The 16,580-nt window shown below is 33.9% G+C and overlaps 1 protein-coding gene across 1 annotated transcript in view; it reads left to right on the forward strand.

Moving 5' to 3' along the window:
* Window positions 1-2,949: 2,949 nt before the first annotated feature.
* Window positions 2,950-16,580, forward strand: part of LOC133515818 (neuropeptide CCHamide-2) — a 56,266-nt gene continuing 42,635 nt past the window's right edge. The window contains exon 1 of the mRNA XM_061848413.1: window positions 2,950-3,069. The gene's annotated coding sequence lies outside the window, so the exon portion shown is untranslated. The remainder of the gene's footprint in view (window positions 3,070-16,580) is intronic.

Raw genomic sequence — 16,580 nt, forward strand, 5'->3', positions numbered from 1 at the left:
CGTGTAGACTGAGGAATAAAACCATAGCACGACGGAACCGAAGCACAAATGTAATTTAACTATTTTTATATTTACTACGTAGTTAAAATTGGTTGCGGAGTGCTGCAGCCGTGCGCCCGATAATCTAATATATCGAGAAAATAATAAAATATATCGAGCAATCATCAAGTAAAAAATAAGTGACAGTGTTTTAAAATATTTAATATATGTGTTTCACGAAAGTTTTGTTATTAAAATTATGAACGTATAATTTAATTGTTTTTATTTTTTCACTACTCTTTTTTGTTTTAATGTAATATTTTTGACAAAAAAATACCTATGTGTTTCTAATAAATTCTGGGCACATGGATCGACCTTATAGATTCCTAGATACTATAACTATATTTGATAATTTCAGTTCTGAAGAGAATTTATCTCTTAGTTTCAAACTTTCTGTTATTTTAAAGTGTGAAGGGATAGTTATCGTAGTCCGAATTGAACTATCGGAGTTATCAGTGATATTAAATCAATATTTACCTTGTTAGTAAAGTTTATTGTTAAAAGCTTGATTCTGATACCAAAACTTTAGTTTTATAATAAAGTCTTATCACCTCTTTTTGTTACTATCGGGGTTTGGTTTGGACCAGTTTATAATGTTAGTTACAAAACGGTTTTTCATTGGTTGGAATTTGCCAGGTCTACAAATTGATAATAAAGTGCGAAGAGAAATGTGTATGTACTTTAGTACCTTAGTACGTCCGTGTTCTCAAACTGGGAGCCTAGTCAAACTTCGGGGTAAAGTGGGGGAATGGTATTTTTTTCACTTAATACATATTTTTTTCATTGTAAAAATATGAATTTTTTTTCCAGAATATACAATTTGACTAAGTAGACTGTGTGCTCCCTCTTCATATTGGGTATTTTCCATAGTTTAACAAAAATAAAATAAATAAATAACACTTTCATTGTGTCTGGTTTAGCGTAGTCCATAATTGTTCCAAATTTCAAATCAATAGCTTAAATAGTTCTCGGGATATTTAGCGATGTGAAAGAAGGACGGACGGACAGACAGGCAGAGTCGCACCATAAGGGTTTCTTTTGTACCTTTTTGGTACGGAACCTTTAAAATATACCAGCATGACAGATGCTACGAAAAGTAATGTAACTACTACCGGAAATTATTTAAGTTACAATTGGCATTTTCTATCGACATCATTAACAACTATCATCTTGGTTACGCTTCCTAGGTGCGTAGCCAAGATGCCAATCGTTCACGTTCCGTAGCATAGCGAAGTTATATCTATCACACTAGTTGTTCATATCCATATTAGTTGACAGAAACAGTTGCATTTCGTTCGCTACAGAGCGTTAACGATTGGCATCTTGTCTACGAACCCTGAATATAATACTGTATACCATTACAGATTATAACTATAAAAAACCTTAGAATAAAAGAAAGTTTTCAACAGTTAAATAAACTATTTCAATCGCGGCTGAATGCCGGATGGATCTGTGCCTTCGATGCCTAACCTGTCAAAAATGACAATATGGCAGACGAATGTTTGAAACGTCACCGTATTTAAGAATTATTTCGCAAAATTTAGTTTTTTACTCACAAGTGTAATGAAAATCATTGTGTATGCACCGGACGGTACCGCCCTTAATACGAAATATTCATTAAGGAACAAAAGGTGGTTTAATAATGTTTTAAAGTGGTTTAAAAATATTTAACTAATTCTACGGATTTCACTCACGTGTTTTTAGTCACTCGCGCGACATGTTTCGGAGAGCCTAGGTCTCCTTCCTCAAGCAGTAACCCTAAACCTAAACTAAAACTGTATTTTGTCTTATCAAGTTTTGGTTCGTTCGTAGCTAGAAGTTAACATTTTAATACCATGTTTTTGATCTGTTAAAATACATGTAATTTTCTGACATTTTTAAATTTCGGTATATGAATGAAGAAAAAAAAAATGACTTATCTAACACAAACATTAGAAAATCATGTTAATTACATTAGGTACTTTAAATGAAGTTTTCTGACATTTTTTAATTTCGGTATATGAATGAAGAAATAAATAAAAAAACTATTTACTTATCTAACACGACAATTTTTTTTTAAATTACTAGCATTTCTAACCTAACTCTAGCTAAACAGAGAAACCTATGCACACAAAGCAAAGTAAATATCAAGTCTATAACAGAATACAACACATTACAAATATGTAAATTCTCAATTCTCTTAACATCTCTATACATACTCGTACATATATGTTATAGGTGTTTATTGTTGCCAGTGTCAACGTACCAGCTCCACTCGAGCCTCCCGGTATTCTAAGAGACCGGACGGAATGTCACTAATTCCGAGGAAGATGGGCTGAATGCTGATGTGGGGCGCCACATGCGTAGACACCATAGCCCAGTCTCATCTTCACAGCATAACTGCAAGAATCGGAGCGGCGGCAGAGGCCGCCGAAAAAAAAAAAACAAATATCTCAGCCTCGTATATAATTTTGTACATATTGATGTCGAGACGAGACTCTTGGCCCGTGGGGTCCGCGTCGTGTCTAATTAAGGAGTTTAAATAAAAATATCAGACGCCACCAGTGATCGTAGAGCTGGCAGCTTCCTTGCACATAGAATTTGTATTGTAATACACTTACAGCAAGGAAATGCTGCCAGCATCTACGGTCGCAGGGGGATATTTTAAATAGTTTATTTTAAAATTAATATTATTTATTTTTAGATTCACGTTTTAATAGTTATTGAACTTTGTTTATTATTTATTTGACCATTCATCATCTTTAATGTATTCATTAACACGCACCTGTTGTCAATACGTCAATCACAGCCACTTAGAAAAAGTTATCACACGATCGCCATGTCTCGAAATCATGAAAACAAGTCAAACCCGCCCTAAAAACAAGTAGGCAACGTCACAGCGCCCACGCGGCCGCTCTGCGCCGCCCCAACTCTATGGCGCGCTTAAAAGCGCCGAGTTCGCCCGCCTAAGCGCATTCGACACGTGCAGGGCCTAGTAACATGTGCTGAGGACTGCACTTACTGACGTGAACATAACGAATCGGACTTTCAGTAAGTATGCTTTGTGTATCTATTTTAAATTGAGAAGAGTTTTTTTATGAGTAATTTTTGTATTTGTGATTTTCGTGGCGAAATAAGTTTTAAATTATGTGTTTTCGTCTAAAATCCATGATAAAACGGTAGTTAAAACCTTGCCGAATTTGAAGTAAATAATGATTTAAAAAATACTTATAAATGTTCTTTATTTTGTAAAAAAAAAAGGTTCATTTTTACATTATACTTTTATAAAACCACGCTTAGTAGCTGCAGACACAACTAAGGTCTTTTGTGGCAATTTAAAAAAGTTTCAAGTTCTGTAATCTCGTCTAAAATCGAAAATGAAAGTAGTTAAAAACCTTGCAAAATTTGATGTAGCTAATTTGAAACATTCCTATAAATGTTCATTGTTTAGTTAAAAAAAGGTTTAGTTTACATTAGATATACTTTTATAAACTACTTTTAGTAGCTGGAGACACAACTATCAAGGTCTTTATTGGCAATTTAAAAAGTTTCAAATTCTGTAATCTCGTCTAAAATCGAAAATGAAAGTAGTTAAAAACCTTGCAAAATTTGATGTAGCTAATTTGAAACATTCCTATAAATGTTCATTGTTTAGTTAAAAAAAGGTTTAGTTTACATTAGATATACTTTTATAAACTACTTTTAGTAGCTGCAGACACAACTATCAAGGTCTTTAGTGGCGATTTGAAAAAGTTTTAAGTTTTTCTGTAATGTCGTTTAAAATCGAAAATGAAGCGGTAGTTAAGAACCTTTGAAGTAGTTAATATTAAAAAAATACCTATAAATGTTTTTTTATTTATTTTGTAAATAAAGAAGGTTAATTTTTACATTACACTTTTATAAGGCTACTTTGAGTAGCTGCATACACAAGTATCAAGGTCTGAAAGTTCTCGTAACCCGCCACAAAATGCGATTTAAGTAGGTAAAGGATGAAAAAGTGCGAAACCATTTTTCAAAGTTTGTATCGCGGACGCATGGGTTGTTTCGTATGTTTCATTATTGTGTTAAATATACATAACGGAGCAAAACAGTTCTAGGATATTGATTCGTGGTTCAATTACAATAGTTTGGCTAGCCCAAAAATACGTTGATTAATTTTTGTACGATTTTTTTCTTGATTACGTCTTTTACAAAATATTAACAAAATATTATTGATAAATATTAACAAAATATTATTGATAAATATTAACAAAATATTATTGATAAATATTAACAAAATATTATTGATAAATATTAACAAAAAATGACTCATAAATATTTATGAATATAGACTACGAGTGAGTAGTATCCCTGCCTATGGAGCCGACGGTCCCGGGTTTGAATCCCGGTAAGGGTAATTATTTGTGAGATGAACACAGATATTTGTACCTGAATCATGGGTGTTTTCTATGTATGTATTTAACTATATAAGTATGTGTTTATCGTCGCCTAGTACCCAAAGTACAAGCTTTGCTTGGTTTGGAGCTAGGTTGTTCTGTGTATAAAATGTGCCCTGATATTTATTTTTTATTTATTTTTATATACAAATATCATTTACTTATAACATAATTTATTATCTCCAAAATATTTTATACACAAACTTAAACTTTTGTTAAAATTATTAACAATATGCCGCTGTAAAAAATATTGTCAATATGTTTTTTGGCCACCCTGTACTAACGGTTTACAGAGGACATCCCATTTTGTGTAAATTCGATATTTGGTAAATGTCTCCAGATCGTCTAGCATGAGCTCCATTCTCTATACTTGAAGTCGCGCGCGAGAACGCAACTTAGACTAGCAGGTCAGAAATCCGGACAGTGTCACTAATTTTATTGTTATGGTATGATTTTTAACAGTAGAAATTGAAATAAAATTATATGCATCTAACTTAAATTTCTGGTACTTATGTGTAAGTTATTTGAAATACAAGGTGCTTTGTCTTTGAACAAGACTTACTTGACAGTAACACGTTAATAAAAAAAAATTTAGCCTCTGCCCTTAATAGCGTACTTGCCTACTAGTCAAATCAGTTTCTTTTTTTCGAACTGTCAAAATGATTAGCCACTATGGAATTTATATGAAGCGCTCAAATTACCTACTTTTTTTTTATTCAGGTACTTACAAAAACTATATCTAAACTTATTAGCCAAGTACATATCGTTAAACCTGTAAGTATATTTGTATTGTATTGTATTGTTTGTCTTGATACTCCATTCCGTAGTAGATTTTATACAAAAATAAATTATATATAATAAAAACATAACAAACTGTTATCTCAAGCTATTTATCAGCAGTTTATAAATTACAAAAACCGACACCATTGCACTGAGCGGAGATACATTTTTTTTTCCTTATCCTATTATCGCTTATCGCTGGCCGAACCAGTATATACGAGGTATTTAGGATTTATTTAATATAAATTGTGTCAAAAAGTTACTGCTGTTTTCTACTGCTTATTTCGTGAATGATCATATTTGTATACGGAAACGGAAATAACAAAATAACAGAATTAAATAACTAACATAAAACTTAACACCTGAATCTAAATAGCTAGTGAATTATGTGAAATACTTTATTCTAAATACAGGAAACATCCGTATTTACATCATCCTTGGGGTTGAAAATACGTTGAAACAGGTAATGTAAGTTTCAAATTTCAATGTCCTACGATTAACGGTTTGGGCTGTGCGGCATCTGTTAGTATTATTACTTACGGAACTATTGTACATTATCCAGATTAGATGAAAAGAAATGTCAAATTTTGGAATCAATTTATTCCAAACTGACCAAACATATAAATAATATAAATAGTAGCATACTGTAAAAATGTTTCAATTTTATGATTAATTAGTCTCTTGCCATTCAAGTGTTTGATGATGTTACGATAAAGTTACAAATAGGTTACATAAAACCAACAAATCGTACCTAAATTGTTACCTCCTTACTCGTATTCATAAAAATCATAAAAATTAATACGCTTCAATTAGTTAATTTATGTTTTATTCCATTCTTATAAATGATGCATAAATAAGTCTAAATGACACAAAGTACCACACGAACTCGCCTCCAAGAAGCCCGTTTCCATACAATCCATAAAGAAATAAGTAAGCGTAGAGTGTCCACTCCATATACCCGCTTTCTTACCCAAACACTTAGTATTTTCGTAGTCGACATCTAGCGTTAAGTAGCGGATTTTTAGTGCAGATCATATAATAAAAGTTTCTCAATACGACTCACTGATATCACGGCCACGGGTTGAAACACGCTGTACTTATACCGAATGTGGAATGTGTGTGTGTGTGTGTGTGTGTGTGTGTGTGTGTGTGTGTGTGTGTGTAATGAACGAGCAAATAATTAAAACATATACTTACCTATTCCTCCTCAAACGATAAAACTTTTGTTTAACAACTTTTTAAAATTATGAATTGTTTAGACTTCCTGTGTGTCTTCAATGTAACATCAATGTAATAAAATTGACGTTGATTGTCACGCTTTAAACATATCAAAATTCACAATACATTGCGTAGAATAAAATTTAAAGTGATCTAAAAATCAAAACACAAGTTTTTTTTAAAAGTTGCTGCAAAAATGTTGGTCAGTTTGAGGAGTACAGCCTACGCATCATTTATTGCTCCTGTTACAGACCACACCCAGTATATATGATAATTGATATTGTATTGCTAAACCAAATAATATAATTATAGTTCATATATCAGCATGTCCCTACGTTTCAAGTTAGTCCAGATTTAGGTACCTACGTTTGGTATATACCGTAATAAAATATTAATCTCGAAAACAAACAAAAACAGCTGCCGCCATGCTTTTGATTATCAATTATGACAAAATACTGTAATAAGCAAATTTATCAAGAAGTTTCTATCTTTATTATTAGTTATTTGAACTTGCCCTCTTGTTTGGAAACTTTTGAAACAATTGATTTATTTATGAGTTTCACGAATACCTGTTTTGAAATGGTCTTATCAAATTAGAACGTATAGATAACTTATGAATTATATACGAAAAAAAAGATGTCTCTAATTAAGTGATTGCAAGGATTTGGCCCATGCGTAAATAGTAAATTTCGATGCTAGTGCGGAAAGTATATCATTACCATTACTTCACGAGTATATACACACGGGACGAAGAATGACATTTCCGCACGTGTATCGATCGAACGACGTTTTTCAATACAGTTGCGAAAAAATAAGAAAAACAACAAGTACTTTTTTATGCATGTTCTATAAGACAGAAACAATTGTAAATATAAACTTTTATACTAGTATTACCTAAGTATCGTTATTTACGATTATTTGTGTATCGTATATTTAAATTGTATGAAAACAATATCGAATGTTGCCTTTGGAAACTTAAAACATTCTTGCAGTAAGAAAAAACGCCTCTGCTTTGACAGGCGTTTCGGCAGCTATTCCATTCCATTCAGACAACTTATTAAGAAGGGTTTTTTAATATTAAATATTAAAAATTAAACGTGTTATAATGATGAAGAGGTAAGTAATAAAATATGAAATATGCTTATATTAATTATTTTTACATTAACAGTAGGTTTTTATGTTGATAAAGACTTTTAAAGGAAACTAATATTAACACTCATCAATAAGTAGTCATGAATCGGAACAAGTGGAAAAGTAGAAAGCACTAGTTCACGAAATCCAACTCTCCGCACGCTAAACAGCTACGTAAAGTAGCACTTTTTGAGCAACTGTATTAAAAAATAATTTATATTTTTTTTACTAGTAAACACATTTCACGACATTAAATTAGAAAAAATATGAAATCCGCAATTTTTGTAACATTTTTGTAAAGATAGGCAATAGGTACAGATGACGCCGCTTCGATTTTAAATAGAGTTTCACATTATATACTTACCGTAAAAATTAAATGCTTACTTTGCTCTCCACTGGGTACTCCAATAGGTTTAGGTATCCATTAAAATTAAAACTTAACCACAACACCTCATTTCACACAAGACCAAGACAAGTCTGCAACGAATTTGATAGCACACGCAGTGCAGGTGTTATTTTAAACCAAACATCTATGAAATCATAACGTATAAATAAAACTTGCACTGCCTGTGCTTTCAAAATTATTGCAGACTTATCTTGGTCTGACTCTAGTAGTTATGATTTTCTTTAAATCGACATATATATCAACATAGCAGAATATAATAATAAAAAAATAATATATATGTTTAATTTTGGAGCAAAATCTGGAGCAATGTAGACAATTTTACGCAACATTCTTCTGAATTATTTAAGAACTATGATTTTACTATTACTACTAGTGTAAACGGTCTTCTTTTTCCTTAGACCCAAGTTCTTGAGACCCAAGAGAAAATTTTGAGTATAACATTTGCCGGATCTATATCTTTTCGACATTCTTCATCGCTATAATAATACTCGTAAACGGCAAGAATCACCGTAATTATGTCTCGTAAATAACGTTTACTAGTAAAAGATTACAATTACCTAACACGTAAAACATTGTTATGACCATCTTGATATCATAATATCTATCTACTTTTTAGGGTTCTGTAGCCAAAAGCGGAACCAAAATATGATCCTTCCTTCCGGTCGATTTCGACCATATTCGACCAAGCTTAATGCAATTTGGAACATAAGTGGATTTTATTTTTTTAAGTGTAAATACCCTCTATAGTTAAGTTTAGAAGTTCTTTTTTCATATGTAAACAAAAGTAAAAAAAATAAGGTGTTACATATCATTTAAAATAAAGTTAAGGTTTATAAAAAAGCCTTTTGATGGAGTAAATACTTTTTAAAATAATAGTTTCGAAAATAATTCAATGTGGCCGGCAGGTCCGCCCGTAACTTGGCCAGTATTTTAGTTTTAGTGTTTACTTAGACTCTTCAGATAGATATCGCACTTACTTACCTATTTCTAACCATGTAACAATTATCAAAAAAGGATATAAGTGCCTTGCTTGTACCTAAATTTGTAGTTAAGTTGTTCAGTCAGGGTCAAAAGTAACGGATCAGAATACGCGACAAAATTATCCTCCTGGATCCTAGAAGAAAATTATCCTCCTGGATCGCTGTCTAAGAAAGAACCTACAATACAAGTCTTAATTGAGCGTATTTTGGGACTTATAAGTCAGTTTTATTTGTGTAAGAATGTCCAATAAATATTTATTTCTTTTTATTTTATTTTAAATCCTGCGGTTCAAAAGTCGCACGTTTCGCTTGGCTACAACAGTCTGAATTCAAAAGCCTAACGGACATTAAACAACCTTTTACTGCTCTGAAATCTGATAAGTTCCGAGAAGTTAATTGGTGGCCTCGGGGATGCAAACCCTTATCTTCTGGTTTAAAAGTCGCTTGACTTAATTGGTCAGGGGCAGTAACCAAGATGAGAGTCGTTTACCTATCGACAAATTCCAATCGAAAAGTTCAAACGTATTGAAATGACAGATGCAACGATAAGTTGTTGTGGCGCAGGCTTTTTGCCTGCTAAATTCTTCGCCTGCCTAAAAATGTATCTTATTGAGTTGCGTCCGTTTTGCATTTACTAGTAGGCACTTTAGTAAATCAAGATAAAATGTATCGCATGCTAGTTTTATTATCGTAAATATTTTATTATAAATTATGGTAAAACAGTCTTAAAAGTCCGCAGCAAGCTCGGCCGAATTTCACCTTCCCATACAAACCGAGTTTCGTTCTCATTTCGAAACTACGTGTTGTATTGTAATCAAAATTTGCACATACAATAATGAAATGATTGGTATATCTACACCATTAGTTGATTTCACTCTAGCTTATAAAACAAACGAAAAAGAGCTTAAAGAAGTTTTGTAAGAAAAACTTAAATTCGCTGTATTTTTTAACTATGGTATCTGAAGCTACATAAACTAACAGACATAGATAAACCTTATTATATTGTAAGTACAAAGTTTCAGAGCAATCTAGCTAGTCGTTTTAAAATGAGAGCGTAACTACGTTTGTATGGAGAACCGATCTTGCTGCGGACTCTAAATACAAAACTACAGTAATTAAACTGTACCATCTTATCGAAACTTAAATACAATTTAAAACAAATAAATAATTTAAATGAAAGTTACGCGATCATTTCCATACATAATTTAAGTTTCATTTGACGTTTTCTATGACGATTCTTGCTTGACTAGATCGCCAGTACAATAACCTGAATAAAAGGCTAACCGACATTTAGCACACATTAAACATTCCAAAACTTTTTACTGCTCGAAAATGGAACTTTCACAGAACACACTAGCAAAGTTCAACCAACAGAACAACTGTTTGTCCAGTTATTTAACGGCTTAACTTCGTAGTGTCGATGCGAGTAGAGGAAAATTAATTATTACTGTGTACCATCCGGTTTAACCCAAGAGTTCTCGATCAGGGACTGCATAACCGAAAAATAAAGGTATGAAACTTTACTATTATAACGTCATATTCATACCGTTTCATTTCAGTTGGATTTTGATAGCGAAAAAATAATTCTTTCTCACACTTGCCCGAAAAGATCTTATTTCATGCAAGTGTACTGAAGAACAAATTGATCCCGCAGGAGTTATGGATTGTAAAAAAAAAAGCTATGCTAAGCTAAGCTATTTTCTCTAACGGGCTCCCGCTCGCCGATAGAGAAAGAAAAAAGTTAATGTTTAACAACTAGTATGACAAAAATGAATTAAATGCGAAAATTCATAAAAATAACAGATTTTTTCGTAGGTACAGAAATATATATGGAAGTATTTTTTGTGCTGCTCATATTTGAGTGTAACCTATCTATAGTTATATAATATTACTGGGTACTATTTGGATTCAGGCTGCAGGCAGGCCAGTAGAAATATTGCAGCTCGACATTACCGACTGCATTGATGTCGTAAATGTCAAAAATCCGGACAGCAACATCGATTTTGACAATTACGGCAATAACGCAGTCTATGTCTCGGTTTTTAATACAAAACTTGTTTTTGCTCGGTTTCGTTTGTTTTATAAGCTGGAGCTATATAAACCTATTACAGGCTTAGATATACCTCGTGTCATTGTATATGCAAAGTTTCATTACAATCCAAAACGTCGTTTAAAAATGAGAACGTAACTCCGTTTGTATGAGAAGGTGAACTACGGCCGAGCTTACTGCGAACTCTTAAAGAACCGTAGTCGGGAAGTTATTGAAACTTATTGCTTGTAATTTTAAGTATGTATGACCTGTGTATACAGTTTCTATCCTTTGGAAGATATCTGCTTAAAGTTCCCCCGAAAAATGGCCAACAAACTTGACTTCGCTCTTCACCTCAAAATCCTTCTCTGTTACTTTTTTTCCAAAACAAAAACCTCAATTCCATCTTTCGAAAAACCTTCCAATTTTGTATTCAAAATCAGCCCCCCCTCAAAAGTTACATTCTATTTTCAGCCTGCCATAAATCACATTCAAAATAGGCCAAAAAGGTAAAACAAACTCATAAACGACAAATGTGATACAGCGGCATCTAATCATCAACGCCTGAATTATGAAACCGCATAGAGAGACAACAGAAAGAGAACTGAGCAAGCTGGCAGCTAGCCACTGGAGAAGTTCAAAAATAAACCGACAGATGTTGATACATATGTGGCAATTTTGCTACACCTTATAATAATGATGGAACTGATAGCAAATTGGAAATACAACCCGAGCGTGGCGACCTACTTTGTTCTATTACGAGATAAAACTCAAACCTAACTTTTGGACTAATCCCATTAGGGGTCTCTTCTGGTTCAACCTGTGAAATCGTGTTTTCAGATCAATGTTTTAGTTAATATTGGGTTTGGATGAATTTCGGTGTTCAGGGACATTAACAGCGAAAAGTTACCTGTATGTATTGTTACTTTTAGGTAGGTATGTTTGAAATATGTTGAAGGTAATCAAGCTAATGATTTATTGAAGAACGGACACTACCGCTACTTAAGAAGGAAGAATAGTTTTGCAATAACTGTACTTTTTCTATAAAACTCCATTTCGAGAGAAAACGGTTTCCACTAACTAAATCTTTTCATTTGGATCGCTTCAGCAAATGAAATAATGAAATAATTTATTAATGCATGTGGAGAATGGGAGCATAATATATTCTAGGTTTATAGGTTTCACTTAAAAAAAATCGATTTCAAATTTTGAAAAAAAAAAGTAATACCTGTAAGGGCTCACTTAGACGGCACGCGAACTCGCATGCGATTTTAGTTACATTGCGGACTATTGAGGTTACAACCAATTCGGCGACCGATCAAATACCGCAATATAACGAAACTCGCATGCGAGTTCTCGCACCGTGTAAATGAGCCCTAAACCTAGTTTTTTATTGTGCCAATAATATACAATCCGAAAGTATAAAGTCAATCCGTCTAAAACGCAGGCCATAATTTTAGGTAGTCCTCAACTCATTTCTAGGATTGACTTTCACAACTTGCCAGCCATAGTGTTTGATGGCGTCCAGATTCCCTATTCGAGTCAAGTAAAGAATCTTGGAATTCTAATACATCGCACACTCGTGGGTACCGCAGGTTGGTGAGATCAGTAGGAAGATGTTTGCTTCTTTGGGGTCACTACGTAGAGTTCGTAACTTTTTGCCGCTTGCTACCAAAATTGCGCTTGCCCAATCTCTTCTTCTTCCTATTTTAGATTACACCGATATTTGTTACCTTGATCTCACGGAGGACCAGCTAAACAAACTTGAACGATTGCAAAATGTTTGTATTAGATTCATATTTGGCCTACGCAAATTTGAACACGTCTCGGTATTTCGTACCCAGCTCAAGTGGCTGCCAATTAGTCTTCGTCGCAACTTTCACATTCTTTCCCTTCTTTATAATATTATCTTCAACCCCACTACCCCCCATATCTTAAAGAATGTTTTAGATATCTCTCTCCTGCTCGGTGTGCGGGAAAGCATCTCCTTGCTCCTCCTCCTTCTTCTTCTAAATTTTATATTAACTCCTTCACCTTTCGGGCTGTTCGATTGTGGAATGCTTTGCCGTTGGATATTAGATGCGCCAAATCCCTTCCCATATTTAAAAACCATTTAAAATCTCATTACCTCTCGCTGCCTTAATTTTCTTTTATTTATATAGATATATATAGTATTTAGTATAATTCTTCAACATATATATTCATTCGGGAAATAGAGATAACAACAAGCGGGTCAATGCACGAATATCTAAGTGAAAAGCGTCTCTGCTTTATTTGAGTTTCTGTATTATCTGTATTATTTTTATTGTATTTTTAAGTATGTGAAGGTATTTGTATTGCATTTTGTATATATTTTGCGCCTCGTAAAAGAGTAAATAAGGCGAAATGGTGTAAACTTACCTTGGGTGTCCATTGCATCTCTCCGAGTTTCCACTGTCAATTTTTATGATATTAGAGGCAAACGAGTACACTAATCGCCTGATGGTAAGTAATCACCATCGCCCATGGACACCCGGAATACCAGAGGGGTTGTAAGTGCGTTGCCGAAATTTAAGACGGGAGTACGTTCAATGTACTGTAAAGGGACACGGTCTATCTGCGGTGGGGAATGTAAACGCTCGAGGTAGATTTCTGATAATATGTAATTATATTTTTTCTTCAATCAGTAATAACACAAATATCGACTACCATTAATGAATGCCGCTTTCGGAATGAATCGCCTGCAGATCTTTATTACTTCAGCAGGGCGATAGTTCTGAATTAAAATAATCGTTGCCATTTGAATTCAGATTGAGTTATCTATCAAGAGACACATTACGTACAATGTAGGTACTGCACTAGAGAAAAAATATGTTGATTGACAATGAAAAGGATAATATTCCCACCACAAAATTAACATGTAAATTGGTTACATAAAGGTTCGACTATACAATATAATACAAATACCTACTCTTTATTGCACACTTCAATACAGAAAACAACACAAGTGAAAACAACTCAAAAAGAGGTAAACAACAGGGGTATTATTTTTATTTTCTGAACACTTGACATAGAAAGAAAACACGAGGAAAATGATTATAGAAACAATCGAAATAAGAATATACCCTCTTACAAGTCAGCTGGCAATAATTTTAATATCACAACTCCCACAAAACTTTTCCACTTAGCACCTCGCCATTGTATGAATTAATTTCGTAGCCAAAACCTTGTATAGCCACGAGGTGTTAAACAGAAAGGGCCAGTAAGCCCGAAATAGATTTTAAGGGCGGCCCTTTACAAAAGTTACAGGTGTCAGAAAAGGTTCCATCCAATTACACTTTTTTGTAAACTTTCTTAAGACTATTATGCTTTTGGCTCCTCTCGCTTCAATCGCCAAGTTTACCTGAGAAGTCAAAGTAAAATATGTATTTAGAATTGCGTTAAGACAGTCAACGAGAAATTTGGAAGGCGGAAGGTTATCAAGGTTCACTAAATATCTATACCGGGTAGGCCCTGTGACACGAGCAAATAATTCAATCATAATTATATTAGGTATGTATACTGCGCAAACGATAAAACTTATGTTTAACAACTTTCAATAATTATGAAGTCTTAGACTTTCTATTTTTCATACATAAGTAACTATAACGTTATAATCTTCAATGTACGCTAACATCATTATTAATTGACGTTACTTGTCACGCTTCAAGCATATGTAAATTCGCAATTCATTGCGTTTTAGGCCCTCAGCACATGGCGCGTAAGCCTAAGAGACGCGTAAGCGTATCGTAATACGCGCGTAGAACGAGAGCGCTACGAATACGTACAACTTCAAACAAGTCCGCACACGAAGCGTCGTCGTAGCGTAGCGTGGGAGATTTCTGAAGTAATTACGACAGATGAAGCGTAATACCGGCCCAAAAAAACAAAACTTCTGACGTAATCAAACAATACTTAAGCGACGCTTACGCTTACACTCCGTGTGGCAGTCTCCGTTAGTCCGGCCTTAGCATAAACTTTAAAGTACTAAAAATAAAACACAAGTTATTTTTCGAAATCGCTGGAGACATCCTACAGTACAGTGATCTCTCGATATATATACATTATATAAAAAAGGAACTTAACTCAGACGTTTAAATTAGTAGCACCATTCGTGCAAAAACAAAGTCTAAGGGTACAGTCAACCAATTTGAATCCTAAGCTACTATAGAACCTTGTCGCTTTAACTACTAGATACTTGACACGCATCACTCAATAAGCAGTGTCGTAGAAGTCATTATGGCATGGTTCTATAGTGGCCTAGGAATCAAATTGGTTGACTGCATATACCGCTTTTAGTTTTCTCTCACCTCGTTTGGTATGTTGTAGTGTTGAACATCTAAAAGCAGATAAGTAGAATTCGTGGAAATTGCATCATTACATACCACTATGCATTTGTGCATTCAGACAGAAAAGTGTACTTAATATAAATATAATGCAAGACGTTAAAGAAAACACAGTGTATATTTTAGGGAAAGCATTTTTGGCTTTTTGTTTCTAAGTAGAACTTATACTCGTGGATGTTATAACTGTTATTAATTATAAGTGGTATAAAAGCTTAGGCTTTTTAACGTTCTATGAATTCGTTTATGGCTTTTTGAATATTACGAAACTAATAAAGATATTCATTCCAATTTGTTTTTAAATTAACAAAAGAGACGACTTTAAAATTATTTTCCGGCAATAAAATATGTAGTTTAGACATTATACTGTATATATCTTATGTATATGCCGCCGGCCGATGGTAAGATCGGGCAGATTGTAATGTTCCTGTGTGATATTTTGACGGTAGTCACATTAAACTAATAGACAGGAAGGATAGGTTCGTTAGGTTGCTTCAGATGCCCTAAGGGCTAACTGTCCAGAAATAGGAGCCCCGCGTAGCACAGATCCGTTGACTTAGGGAACGAGACGAAGATTTTCAAGTTTCACGACATGCCTAGGAAATTAATGACCTGTCTGATTTTATGATCGGCCGCTGACATATAAATAAGCCACCATACTTCTTAAAATCATTCTTCATCACCAGACTTAGAGGTTTTCCCGAGGGTCTACAGTATGGGGTTCTTCAAAAAAGGAGTGTACAGGTTTTTAAAGGGTCGCCAACGCGCATGTAATACCTCTATAGTTGCAGGCGCCCATAGGCTACGGTAACTGCTTAGCATTAGAAGGGCCGTATATGCTTGTTAGCCACCGATGTGGTATAAAAAAGACATCTATTTGTCAAAAATGCGATAAATAGCGAGACGTATATTACGAAACGTAATTTCGTCATCTTTTGTATGGGTAATGGGCCCCATAAAATCGAGGCGTGTGCCGCCTTCCAAGCGGAGATTTAGAAAATGCCTATAAAGTACTTAGGTACTATATAACACTTTCAGGTGCGCATTACTTTATCTTAGGGTCTTAACTTACATGATAAAAAATATTTTTTATTTTTTTATAAGAAAAATATTTGACGACCGGTCTTGCCCAGATGATAGTGACCTTGCTTATGAAGCCGATGGTCCCGGGTTCGAATCCCAGTAAGGGCATTTATTTATGTGATGAACACAATTTACGGG

The sequence above is a fragment of the Cydia pomonella genome, chromosome 3 (assembly GCF_033807575.1).
Source record: "Cydia pomonella isolate Wapato2018A chromosome 3, ilCydPomo1, whole genome shotgun sequence".
NCBI lineage: Eukaryota > Metazoa > Arthropoda > Insecta > Lepidoptera > Tortricidae > Cydia > Cydia pomonella.